Source organism: Phalacrocorax aristotelis, chromosome 1, assembly GCF_949628215.1.
Source record: "Phalacrocorax aristotelis chromosome 1, bGulAri2.1, whole genome shotgun sequence".
Taxonomy (NCBI): domain Eukaryota; kingdom Metazoa; phylum Chordata; class Aves; order Suliformes; family Phalacrocoracidae; genus Phalacrocorax; species Phalacrocorax aristotelis.
This window is the reverse complement of record NC_134276.1, coordinates 172,724,664-172,738,582: the sequence shown is the minus strand read 5'-3', so window position 1 is coordinate 172,738,582 and position 13,919 is coordinate 172,724,664. Positions and strand designations below refer to the sequence as shown.

General features: G+C 34.8%; 1 long non-coding RNA gene across 1 annotated transcript; it reads left to right on the top strand.

Annotated features, from left to right (window-relative positions):
- Window positions 1–8,246: 8,246 nt before the first annotated feature.
- Window positions 8,247–13,347, top strand: LOC142064132 (uncharacterized). Its single transcript, XR_012663057.1, has 3 exons — window positions 8,247–8,309; window positions 9,620–9,720; window positions 13,109–13,347. It is a non-coding gene; the product is annotated as an uncharacterized LOC142064132 (long non-coding RNA).
- Window positions 13,348–13,919: the final 572 nt, after the last annotated feature.

Here is a 13,919-nt window from a genome sequence, read left to right as displayed (position 1 = left end):
CTGAAAATTTTCTTTTCTGGTTATTTCTCAGAGGCCTCATCTGTATGACCTCTTCCAGATTTTTACTTCTTACAGCAGGCGTTTTACTTTTTCTCTCACTCTCCCAATGACTGTTAGTGTTACTGATCATGAAGCTATTAATGCAACTTGTAAAAGTATATCAGAGCAGTAGGGCTTTCACAGTTGGAGCTTATCTCCTCTGTTCTTGAAAGCCACAGGTTTCTGATCTGACAGTCTGAATTAGAGAAAATGTCTCTTTCCACACCTTCTTTACAATCTGTTCCCTGCTCACACATAAAATGAAATCCTTTATATTTCCTCCCCATAAAACTAAGGAAAAAAAAAGGCAAAAATACCTCCAGTTGCATGGAACTTGTTCTATATTTCTTGTACTATGACAATTTTTAGGCATGTTCTCTAATTGGAATTAATCTACAAAACAACATTTTCCTGTAAACGGTAATTTATCCTGAACACTTCAGGCATACTTGAGACCTTGAATCAATAATACATACAAATAATTATAGCAGTAAGAAGAAATTATGTTTAATCACAGGGGAAATTAAATTTTAAGTATTTTTCTCACAGTTTCATTTTAATTACAGTCACTAGAAGTGACAAACCTGATTAAAAAACTAAATAGATATTGAAGGGCTTAGAATGTTCAGCAGCCTACAGTATCCTCAATTTTCCCATTACACTCAGAAAAACTGAATTCAAAGTATTTTGGAAAACATGGCCTCCTCTTTCTGGAATCATGAGGGAAGGCATTCAGAAGCACCTATGATCTAGTTAGCATCTCTCATTATAAGCCAAAGGGAGATGGACCAAAAACTCTCCAACTTATGAATCCCCACAAAAAGACTGATGGACCAACTTAAACCCTGTAAAAGGCTTATTAAATTTGGTGAGGAAACTGCTGAGACAAAATGACTGGAGACTATTTTTGAATACATGGTAAGCATCATTCATGGGTTCTCTTTCTCCAGACTGCTTCCTAGGTGTCTGCTTTTGCCCATGTGAACAGCAGGAAAAAGGTTGAACCGGGCTCTCTGAGCTGCCTGATCCCTCCCTCCATTCAGCAGTGCCTCGTTAGAGAAGGAAATACTTAAATGTGCAGCCACAGTTTGAAACTTGCGTGCCAGCCCAGAGAGCTGCTATGCCCACAGGAGGAGTGAGCAGTAAACAGCACACCATAGCTTTATTACAGGTTTACTAATGCCTGAGAACTCTAAGGTCGTCTCAAAGGCTTTGCACAATTTCTTCTCTTTGTGGAGCTCTATACCTGGCAAGGGCTTACTGTGCAACAGAAATGGCAGAAAATAAGGCCTTCAAGAAATTACTCTAATTCCTGGAGCAAAAGAGAAAACTCTTCAAGTGTTGTGAAATAACCACTGCTTTCATGGGCATGGATGGAGCATTTCATATTTCAGATGTAAATTTGGTAAGGGACACTTGTTCTGAGTCAAACCGCCTCAGAGGGGATAATGAGGTATCAGGTATGACCTAATCAGCATTAACAGTCAAAGAAATGATTACAGTAATAAAATTGTAATAACAGATTATTAATAAATAATAAGCTCAAAGTTTAATCTTTATATTGTTCTTCTTTCTTTAAAATTACAGGCCACAAATACAGTGTCATAGACTTAGACTGGAATTAGGCTGCCCTGGGGAGGGCTTCTGTCTCTCAGATGAAAATAAAGATTTTCCAGTTCTTCATTTTGATACAGGCAATCCAGATGGACAAAAGTGACATATAAGTCACTCTGAATCTGTGCAAACATAAGCTTTCTTTCATTTGAGGAATGGACAAAAGTGCAGAACCAGCCTTATGTCCACTGAACCAGCTTACTAGCTTCTAAACAGAACAAACAAGTGTGTTTTCTGCGACTCCAAAGCATATGTTTGTTTTACTATTATCATTATAGTTTTCATTATCTTTATCATTGTCATAGCAACATAAAGTCTTGTTCCTTAAAGAACACCTAACTTCTCTGGGTGATATGCAAACACAGGTATGAAAAAGATTACTTTATCAAAAGAGTACTACCATAACTATTCATTGCAATTGTAGCTCATTTCTAATTGCTGCCAGCTACTCCCTAGTACAGCAATAATGGCCATCCACAGTGTGAGACACAGTAGATTTAACTTGTTGGTGTTTCATTTAGTAAGTATTGTTGCATGGAATTTCTAAATAAAGGATGTCTGTTATTAGGTTGTGTGGAAACTGGATTCTCAGGTTTAAACCTCTCTTAATTCCTGTTAGTAATTTGGCCAGTGGTTATTATAAGTATCATCAATTACAAGGTAAAAGACCATGGAGCAAAACGGCATTGCCTGTATATTGTATATATTGTATATTTTCTAATACACAATACATATGTTATGTTACATAGACTTTTCATGTTCTCTGTTCTGTCTGCTCTATCATAGTCATTCTTTTCCAATTTAAGCAGATTATTTTAAATTATATTCTAAAAAGGCATTAGTAGTTCAGATAACAGGATTCAAAGACTGCTGGTTATTGGAAGAGCATGCTGTTAAAGTGAATATATCTAAGCTATTTGTATGTATACTTACACAACAAAGTAAATCTCTGCAGAAATTATCAATCCAATTCAGTAATTACAAACTTTGGTTGACCTAATAAAGGCATTTCTTTTGTATATGAACTGTAAATGCACAAAACTGCATTTATACCCCAAAATAAGCACATAAAAGAAAGCTGTACAAGCCAGACACAAAGGTTAGAGAGGTGGGAAGATAAATTTGAGGTTGTTACGTTTGGAGAGGTGGGAGACCAAAGAAAGATGAGGAAAGGAAAACAACAGAGAGTTGGAGACAAGATTTTAATAGCAAATTCCTGAAGTTAAACTTTCAACAGCTTAAAAAAGAGGCCAGTTTTCCAGAAGGATGCACATGCAGCAGCATCCACCAAAGATATTACAAAAAGTTATTTAGGTGCTGAATTTGGGCATGCAAGCAGTTTTCAGGTGTGTATCATTAGGAGTTTGGGGATAAAGGAGAATATTTATATTTTGCCATACCATTTTTAGATGTTTTTAGGATAATCTCTAATCCTGCTGAGATGAGAATGGTAGCAGAACATAACGAGGGCTTCAGAAAAGAAGGACTCCCTGTTCAAACAACTGTCTGTGAGGTTTCAATGATAACATAGGGGTAGCAATATACAAGACTGGTGCCATTTCAGCCCAGGAAGAAAATAAATAAATAAATAAATAGATAAATAGAAGAAATATCTCCATGCAAAGTTCTCAGTTTCAGACCACTGATAGATAAAATATAGATAAGATATTTATTCATACTTCATACCTTTTAACCTAATACCAAAGAATTTCATGGAAATTAAACCAACAATGTGTGGTACAACAGTTAAAATCAGTAATATGTTTAAATCTCTGCCATTAATTTCACAACAGCACTCAGTCATCACTGAACAGGCATAATAATTAAACTTGAAATATCCCCATTTACATATAAACCTGGAAATCTCTTTGTCAGTGAAATAAAATTATTACATCCATTTAAAGTAGATGTAGACTGGTATCAGGCTAGAAAATCTGGGCAAAATGTATTTATGACAAAGTAATGTAAAATAATTATGATTTACTGTGAACTAAACTAACAGCTGCTATAAATCTCCAGTGTAATTTTGATCTTTGTTTATGGGCAAATCAATGGTTTTACACCTTGGTTTTGAAGGAGTTTACCAACCTGGCAAACCTCAAGCTTGATTCACCTGCTCTGCAGGAATAGTAAATACTTCATTTGACTTTAAAGCCATTTGGAGAATCAATTTTTGTTCTTTTCCCAAAATAGTTTTCTGTAAATTGGCAGTTCAAGTCACAGTCATATCAGGTCATAATAGAATTGTGACATGTTAGAAATTGTGAGATAAGTAGTTTCAGAAGTTTAAATTGCTACTTTCAGGTATTTTTGTGCTCATTTTTAGCTTTATAATATGCATGTATTACATGAAAAAGGTACTGCTGTTGGAATATGTTTTAAAACTGTCATCAAGCTTGTCCCTTTTCAGTTTGAGATTTGTCAACCAGACCACAGCGTATTTTCTTACAGCCTTTCCACCTATTTCTTGTTACATCTGCCATATCTCATCTATACTAGAAGTGTATTCTAAAGAGGAAAAAGTAGTCAAACATTGTCTTCCTTCCTCTTTACCAATGTTTCCCAGCAGCACTAATGTGGTGTAGTGCTGCACATTATCCAAATATGCCTATTTGTTTTCATAGTCCCTTCACACTTACAAACTCTTATGAATCCTCCACTGACTTACCAGTGAATAACTGAATCACATAGTATTTCATTGGCAATATGTACATTTAAAATCACACAAAATTTCAGAACTTCTTTGCATATACAAATATATAGCATAACCACCAGAAATAGCCAAGTTGTTATATATGAACTGATTTATTCTCTGAACAGTTCTAGTAGTCAAATTATAAAATTAAATTATTCCTTTTACTTGGGTATCCAGATTGGTGACACTTATATATTTTTCTTTGCATCTATTTACATTTTCACTGTAATTTTGTTTACATTTAGGATACTTCTGTATTTGTATCTTTAACTGTGGAACAAAATGTGTATTTAATTTTATTGCTATTAATCTTGCATTTCTGCTGATACATACCGGGAATTCAGCATTCAACCCTCTTTTTTTTAAATTTCATCTGAGAAATTCAAATCATGCTTGAAATGTGAATATTTATTCAAGTATTCACAAGCTCATCCAAAAATGAATTTGATGATCGAATATAACTATCAAACTGGAACTTAGCATGACACAAACTTCCATTAGCATGCCAAACCTCAAGAGGAGTGAAGATGAAGCATTCTGTTCATGTATCATACCAGAAAAATACCACATATCATCAGCACAGTTTCCTTCACATTTCTTGCAGAACAACTCTTCTCCTTTTTGACTTCTTTCTATATAGGTAAACTCAAGTGGTGAACAGGTTTAGTAGGATGGGGACTTCTTTTTCTCACTGCTGAAAAGCTCATGAGCTAGAGAAGAGATATTAATTACTCTTACAGTCTGCCTGCCAGCTGGTTACAGCCAGGCATAGCTTAGAGCAGTTTCAAGGCTGCTCTATTGTTTAAGACAAAAAGCCCCAGACTGACCCAAGAAACAAGTCAGAAAAACAGATTTCCTCCACACAGATGCTCTAAGGTATACTCCACACCGCTGGAAAGTTATCTCGTACCTTAAAAAGAATGTTTCAAGTACCTTCAGGCCATTGCACTCAGATTTCAATGGTGGCTGCAAATTCAAAAGACCTATTCTGCAATCATTGGATACACAGAGAAATTTTAACTCACCTATTCAGGTACTGAGTCCTACTGGAAAGTCCATGTCCTTACATGGTATACATAAATTTATCTCCTTTTTAATATAAATATATAAAAGTGTTCAGTATGTGTGACTCAATTCTGGGTCTTGATTTAGATCTTACAATTGTGATCTACATTTTGGGGATGCTAACAGATCCTCAGCTTCAGTGTTGGAATTCCAGGTACAGAAGGATACAGGAGTATGAATGAAAATGATCTACCCCTGTTAGAATCCAACTACTAATGATTAGATGCCATTCCTCTTTAAAACAATTTTCTCTATGGATATCTGCTGTAGAAACCCGCTGGAAGGCAGAAATAGAAATACGTCAATATATATCAGCATGACTACAAGACAGATTTCTGTGTTTATTTCTCATTGTGGCACTGGAGTGAATGGTGACCTTACAAGAACATAGACAGATGGATACATATGAATTCCTTACCTTGGCTGTCAAAGAATAATGGCAGGAAACAGCAATCTAAAACTTCACCCACAAAGAATTAAATGTTGAATGCTATTTGTATGAGTGAAAAATAAATCGATAAGAAATTTTAAATCTTTCCTGCCTTATTTTTAAAGGAATATATCTTATTTACAGAAGGTCATAGAGGAAAATTAAGCAGCACTAATTTTTTTTTTTTTTTAAATAGCTCTTTAATTCTGGAAGGAACTGTAGCAGTGAAATGGATATTTAATCAACAACAGTGTGGTGCATTGCAAAAAAGTACTTTAATTTTCCAGAGACAGGGAAAGGTTGGAGGGGATTTTAGGCAGCATGAATAATTTCATCTGTGCTTCCACTCAGCTTCTTTTCAGACTTACTAAGACCAAAAAAAAGCAAGAAATAAAGCTACATAGGCACTGTCCAGAAAGTCATTTCACTGTAATGTACATCAATTTTCTCAGCAGGGCTCTAACAGAAAATTTGGTTGAATAGCTTTAAGAAGTAGTTTTTAAAACAACACTTATCATAAATGATGTGGTTCCAGTGAAGGAAAAAATCCTGACTAGACTGTAACGTATACCTCTCAATGAGCATTAAATAAAGTGGGTTTTCTTCTTTTCTTTTTCTTTTTCCTTTTTCTCACCCTGCCCCAGGAAAGTATTCTGTAATCTATTCCAGGTTTAAAGTTAGGTCTTGTTCATATTTGTTATTAAACACTTAGAAGTACATTTTCATTCACACTGTGCTTAACCAAACTACAGAATGGATAAAGATGAAAGACTGTACTCAGACCACCTTTTACGACTCTTATGTGCATTGAACCTTGCCACAGCAATTGTTTCTGTCCATTAACTGTACAGAATGTATGGCTGAGTTGATGGAAAACAGATCAAATTAGTCATCAGTGTCTTGACCTTAGAAGGTACAGTAGATGCTTAAGCCTGCCTTACATTCCCTAGCAGGTAGTTTGAATACAATCTTAAATTACTACTGTCATTTTATGTTGCATGTGTAGCTCATATTAAATGTACTTCATGGTTCAAGGTTAATTTTTCATGTTACTATCTGGAGAGTTCTGACACGAAATTATATTCCCCCGAATGTAAATGAATTTTGCCTTTGAATTAAATGGAGCTAGGAGGTCACCCCAGGTAGAGAGGTCCATCACAAACTGGTATTAAAACTGTTTAGATAAACATTTTGAAGGATTTGTTTATCCAAATGTTGCTCTGATACAGAGTGCTTCTTTTAACCACCAGAAAAGATGTATGAGTATTTTTCTCCTTTCTATTTCTTTAAAAATTGATCTGTGTTACAAAATGAAACATATGGCATGCTTTTAAATCACATATCAGAATTTCTCACTCCTCAAAATTTATAAGTCACTTAAATATAATCCTGGATTTATCACTGGAATAATTTGAAATAGATTTCAGGGTAAGAAAGAACCGTACAGATACTAGAAAATCAAATATAATCACCTGTGATTCTGTTCCCAGTTAACACTGAGGTCTTGATGTTCCTTTCCTGTTGCAAGGTTTTAGGAGATAAAACATAGGAAAGATGAAGGGCCAAAGGTAAAAAATAGTGACTTTCCTGACATGATCCCTTTTCCTCTTATCTGCAAAGACTCCTTCCTTGTTAGGTGGTCTCACTTTGGAGAACAGGATTCTCGTATCTGGAGTAAACACCTCAGAGAGATCAATTTTCTCTATTTCCTTATTAATAATATCTACATAACTTCCATCTGCAGTCCAGCCTGTGTTCAACACTTCAGGTTTCTAATTTCAAGCAGACAAGTGGGAAAAAAAAAAAAAAGACTAGAACCTGAGAGTAATTCTGCTTGCTTTTCTGGGATAAAAAGAAGTACAACTAACATAATAACAGAGGCAAGAAATATTTCCTTTCTTCCTTCTTACCCGAATATTATATAGATTTTTATAACAGCTATGCCACAAATGCTCCAAACTTTATTCTTAGAATACATATTGAGCCTTTGTTCCTAGTTAATGGCTGAAATTTTCCAAGCCTAATCTTGTGCTGGTCATTTTTATTTAATATTGTTCATTTTAAGTTTTTGGAAACCAAAGTATGTATTCCATTATAGCTATCACTGAGGTTTGAGCTTTGAGAAAGTTTTTAATTCTATTTTAATATTCCAAAAACCTATAATGTAACAGCTAAATTTTGTATGGAAAGTATATGTCACACAAATACTAATTCAGGAAATTCTTGTCTTAATTACAAGGGTTCTTTGGTACTAGACCATCATCAGGTTCCTTTTAAAGGAACTATTTGTAAAAAGCAAAGATTTGAGAGCAGCAAACTGTCCTCTCAACCTGTAGTATTAATTGTCAGTTGGGTAATTTATGTATTTATTCTTTTTGCAGGAAGGCTTTCTCTTGCTGTCTTGCACAATGTTGGACATATGGAGTAAAAGTACTTTCATGGAACTTCAAACAACAAAACAAGCAGGTTGTTTAGTGCTATTCATACTGACCTCACAAAAAAACAGTTAACCTATGCTTTGTCCTATTTACCCTCCTGCATTTCCAAAAATAAAAATTCAAGTGATAATCTTAGGGAAAATACCCGTTGACAGCTAGGCATACAGCTGGAATGGTTTCTGATGGTTTCATAGGAGTGGAGACTAAAAAGTTTCTTTTCTATATATGTTTATTTTCTATTGCAGTGAATGTACTGATAATTCTTTAGATGACAATACTTACAAATGTTCAAATGAATATTCCAGAGCTGCCTTTCAGAGAGCAGTCAGTTTTTGTGAGCCAAGCCTTACATTAACATACTTGGTGGCTGACAGGTAAAATGTTCCTCCTCCTGAAGGGAAAAAAACAACCTTGACAGTATATGTAAAATGAAATAAGATGGCCATAAATTGTTGGTGTTACTTTGTTTAACACTTTTTGAAGATGGATATTATAGGCAAAACTACACTTTTAACATTCAAATTAGATCACACCAGTGTCTCTTTCTAAATCATGGGAGTAGATAAAAAAGTACATGTCTATGATATGCTGACATCCCCTGAAAAATTGCAATACCTGTAAAAGAAATGTTATTATTTGATATTATGTAATGAGCCTAAAGCCTAAAAATCTTATAATATTTTTAATATTACTTAATGATGCAGTCTGTAGTTGTTCATGACATCTTAAAATTGTTGTAACTGCTTCAAAAAACTTACTTTAAATATAAAAATATGCATCCATTCTTAACATAACACAAGGGGCACACTGTTTCCAGTTCTCTTATCCTGGCTCTTCCTATAGCATAACTGAAGGATCTCAAGTTGCCTAATACAGGCAATAATGAATTTCACTGGGTGGGATTGCTCTCTAGGCCCATGTAGGGAAATAATCAGAGATTTTTAGAAAATAAGGGTTATATGTCTTTAAACAAGGTCAATCTGTATGCTGAATCTCAAATTTTGTTGAAATAAGTTAAGTCCCAGGTGCTTTTTTTCTTCTAGCCTGAGTAGAATACTTGACCACACTATTTATCTTGGGTGACTGACACGTACTCTCTGGTGAATGTTACAGTAATGGTTTAAAATATATCCCCAATATTTTCCCCTCTGCTTTTCAATTGATGGCCTTAACAGCTGACCTGACAGAAGTGCTGCATACTGCTCACAGCATAGAAAAGTCAAGTGTTTTATCATAAACCTGACTTCACCCAGAGAAAATATTACATTGTACCTCTCTCTCCTAGTAAATATGCCTTAGGATAGACTCTCCAACTCATAGGTGATTTCTTTTTTTCAGGTTCTGTTTGACCAAATTTTGCAGTTTTATCACTTGAACTCTTCAGTGTTTGAGCAGAAATTCAACTTCTCAAACTTCCAAATATTTCAGCATCACATCAGGTAACTACCAAGAATTTAGCATAATAGAAAATTGACTAAAAATATAAATCTGTGCATTAAATCCCAAATGACCACTAAAAATTGATCTGCATTAACAGGCTACTAAGCACACAGAGTCATATTTAAGTTGCACCTATGTAACTCTCCATGCTTTTGAAAGTTAAGACACTGAGACTGTTGGGTTATGATTAGTCAAGTGAATTTACAATCATGAAAACATTATCTTACATGTAGTAAGAGCCACTAAACTTTCCCAGGGACTGCCATCTCCTATTTTAGATATTTCTTAAAATTATAACTGAACTTTTCTGTGCTACTGTGATGATACATACAACTAAAATCCATATTTGTCCTCTACTGATTTTATTCTTTCTTTTTGGTTACAGAAATAGACTGTATCTGTTCAAGATAATCTGTAACTCATTAATAATTTTTTTCTTTGTTTTAACAATGAGTAATTATATTTTTTTAGTATTAGAGAGAGATTTAACTTGTAGTGACACTGAGGCCTCCCTGTACTGTGTGGATCTGAAAGCATTCCATGGCTCACTGTCATCCCAGCTCAAGATTGGTGGCCCTGGTGAGACCTTTGAGAGCTTTTGTCTGGGTACTGAAATGACTATAGTTTTGTTTGTGTGGTATCTAAGCAGAAGGCTAAACCTGTAAGCTTCTTCTACCTTGGAGCCTCTGAAGTAGTTGTGTCTTAGCTTGCACACAATGTCACACTTGATTGCATAGACACAACTTAGGAGAGATGGTCTTCATGCTAGTGTGACTGTAGTAACATCCTAGGCAACATATGTGCATTAAAAGTACCAACTGATCAACACTAAGGACCTGATATAAAATTGGGAGTCAAAAGAAAAGTTTCCATGCAGATTAAACCATGAAATTTTTAAAAAAAGTGTCATCACTAGTGTCACATCATAAAAAAATTCTTCTTTTTATCCAATCTAAACCTACTTTTAGTTTAAATCCATTGCCTCTTGTCCTGTCACTCCAGGCCTTGGTAAAAGGTCTCTCTCCATCTTTCTTACAAGTCCCCTTTGAGTATTGAAAGGCCACAATAGGGTCTCCCCAGAGCCTTATCTTAGCTTGACTGAACAACCCCAACTTTCTCAGTCTTTCTTCATGGGAGAGGTGTTCCAGCCCTCTGATCAATTTTGCGGCCTCCTCTGGACCCACTCACTTAAAGGTGTTAAAAAAAGTCACATAGCTCTTTCCATAAACATTGCGGTACCACTAAATGTGTCAAATTCCTGTGTTACCTGCAAATAAAATATTGAGGGAGAGAAGCAAAGATAGAACAAAACAGAACATTCACACTACTGAAAGAATTATTCTGATAGACAAAGAAAATGTAATTTTGTTTTTCAGTTTTGTTAGCCTCTGCAATAGAAAGAAAACTACCAGTTTCTTTTTGTGCCTTTTATTCACAACTAATGGGAAATTAAATGAACAGGATGCCTACAGAAGAATGTAAGCTGTTGCTTGGACTTCATGCAGGTCTTCTATACATGGCAGATTTTTTCCTCTAATTAATGCATCAATAACAAGGGATAATCTGTTATTTGAGCTCTTCATATTACTTGCCACCAAGATATATTTCTGCATGTTACTTCTGAGTTAAAAATTCTGAACTGTATGTCCCACAGTGCCTACAGATGTTTTCAGGCACCTATATGATCATTGTGCGACATGGGAAGTTTCTCCTGGGGGGGTGGGGGTGGGGAGGGAAGAGAAAAAGAAAAGTTATTGTGTGTCTATGAACTACTCGTGACTCCTGGAAAATCATGTACCTACCAAGACTATGTTATGCTGTGCGTTTTGCTTAATAATATTTGAACATGCAAGTATGATAGAAACTATAATACATCTGTACTATCCCCTATACTCTTTTTAATAATATTGTGTCATGTGTCATGTCTTCTGTGTGTATATGTTAAATATAACACTTCCTTTCTTTACTCAATTAGTGAAACAAAAAAATTAACATTTCTTTAGAAACCAAGCCTGTTCTCTCAAAATAATCTCTGCCTATTTTATTTTAAATCATGCTAAAATTCATGTGACAGTGACTGTAATTCTAGTTAGTATCTGAAAGAAAGGGAAAAAAGAAAAGGTCAAGTCGACTGAGGACATACTTCTGACTCTTGCTTTTATTTTAAGTTTCTTCATGTGGCAGCCTCACTGATAAGAAACATCCAGTTTTAGAAGTATACTAGGAGGATCATCACTGGTAATGTAGTGAATTTCACAGCTGCTTATAATGAAGCTCTGTCTATGCTGTCTTTGTGTTTAAACTGGAAAATGTTACAGTCACCTTTTCTCCTGGAAATCAAATTACAACCATGACCTTTAATGAAATGCTCAAAGAAAGCATTGGTAAATACACAGTTTATGCTTCAGGAGATCACAACTGGAAGTTAATCCAGGTTGGTCGTCACTGAAAGCCATTCTCTATGATGGCAAATTAGTGATTTCAGCTCTGCTGGACAACTTCTTTGACCAGAAAACTGATATTAAGATCAGAATTAAAAGATAATTTGAAATGAGATAAACCAAAATACACTACATTCTCTTTTTGACATAAAGTGCTTCTGAAGTAGGATGTGGACATGACGGTAAGTGAACATGACTCAAATCAGGAATTTGTCCCTTATCTATATCCCTTTTTCCTCAGTACTCCAGCATATGTTTTTTATTTTTATACGCTGTTAAGAGGAAAAGGGGGAAAAATAATAGAAAATCTGAGGAAATAAAATAATTCAGTCCAAAAGCAAGTGAGAGAGAAAAAGAAGACAGTGGGAAATGAGAGGGAAAACTTTTAATTTACAGAAGCCTTTGAATACCTTCTTACATCATTAATTTTATATAAGCTTTTTTTTAAACCCAAGAAATTGGTGGCATTATTTTCAATAAAACTTTGCTTGCTAGGTAATATGGTCTGATTCTCATAAATCAGGATTATCTTGCAATCCTCCAAGCTCATTTTCAATGACTGCAGTACAACATTATCAATTATGAGATTTTAAATCATAATATATAATTCCCAAATACAAATTACTCTGCAATTTGTTTTTACTCTTTAGGAGGAATAGACCTGATATTGACAGAGCTATGAAAATAAGGAATTCTACATCTCATGCAATTTTCATATATAACAAATAAATCAGTTTTGGTTTCCCATGTGAGCTGAAATGAGACACCAGTTCAAGAACAACACCTTACTTCCTTTCTACAGAAGATTATTATGTGATAAGAAAATTATTTGAAATACATTAAAAAAAAAGTTTTTGTTTGCAAGAAAAGCCTTTTTTTTTCTTACAGGACATCTTCAAATACTGTATTTGCACAAAAATTTCATGTGTATGCATCTTTGTCATAGGTATTTTGCTGCTGACAACAGAAGGAGCCAGCCTGATAATCCTGGGTCAGATTCCTATTCTGCTGCACCATCCCATCTCTGTCTGGTCCTACTTAATCTGTGAGGGGCAGGGACAACCTGATGCAAAGCTGCTCCCTCCACTGATACTTGCTATTACCTCTGCAGAGGTCAAGTGATCCCCTCTCTTGACTATGTAAGAGGATACAAAAGTCACAATGCCTTCCTCCCCAACCATATTTGCAAAGGTATTTTAATAAAATGTCTTAATTAATTGTTCTAAAAATAATTTTATACATTATAGACAATAAGTAAAATAAAGCAGATAATTCTTTTTAATGGCCTGAATAATAATGCAGGTAAAAACAGAAGCCCATGGGGACTCTGTTGAGAAAGCCTAGCCTTATCATCTGTGCTGTCAGCACTATTACAGCATAGGAAAAGACATGACCAAAGCTTGTTAATCACTTGCAACTATCAGCCCAAAAAGATATCTCCAAGGCATGATACAAATCCAAGACAGTCATGGCTGCTGTATTTTGCTTAGAATGAAGGAAAAGGAAAAATGCTTTTTAGCTAAGCTGCAACTGGGATTCTGGTCAACAAACAGGATTTTACCTTTATTTATTTATTTATTTATTATTGTAATATTATCTTTTCTTACTACAAGGGAACCTAAATTGGTTATTTTTTGTTGTCCTACATATTGTAATTATTCTGTGCCTTTTGGGATGACAGACCATTAATATGAAGAATATCTTGTTTATAGAAAAAGCAGATTGTGAAAACCCATTATAGACTCTTTCTATAGGAT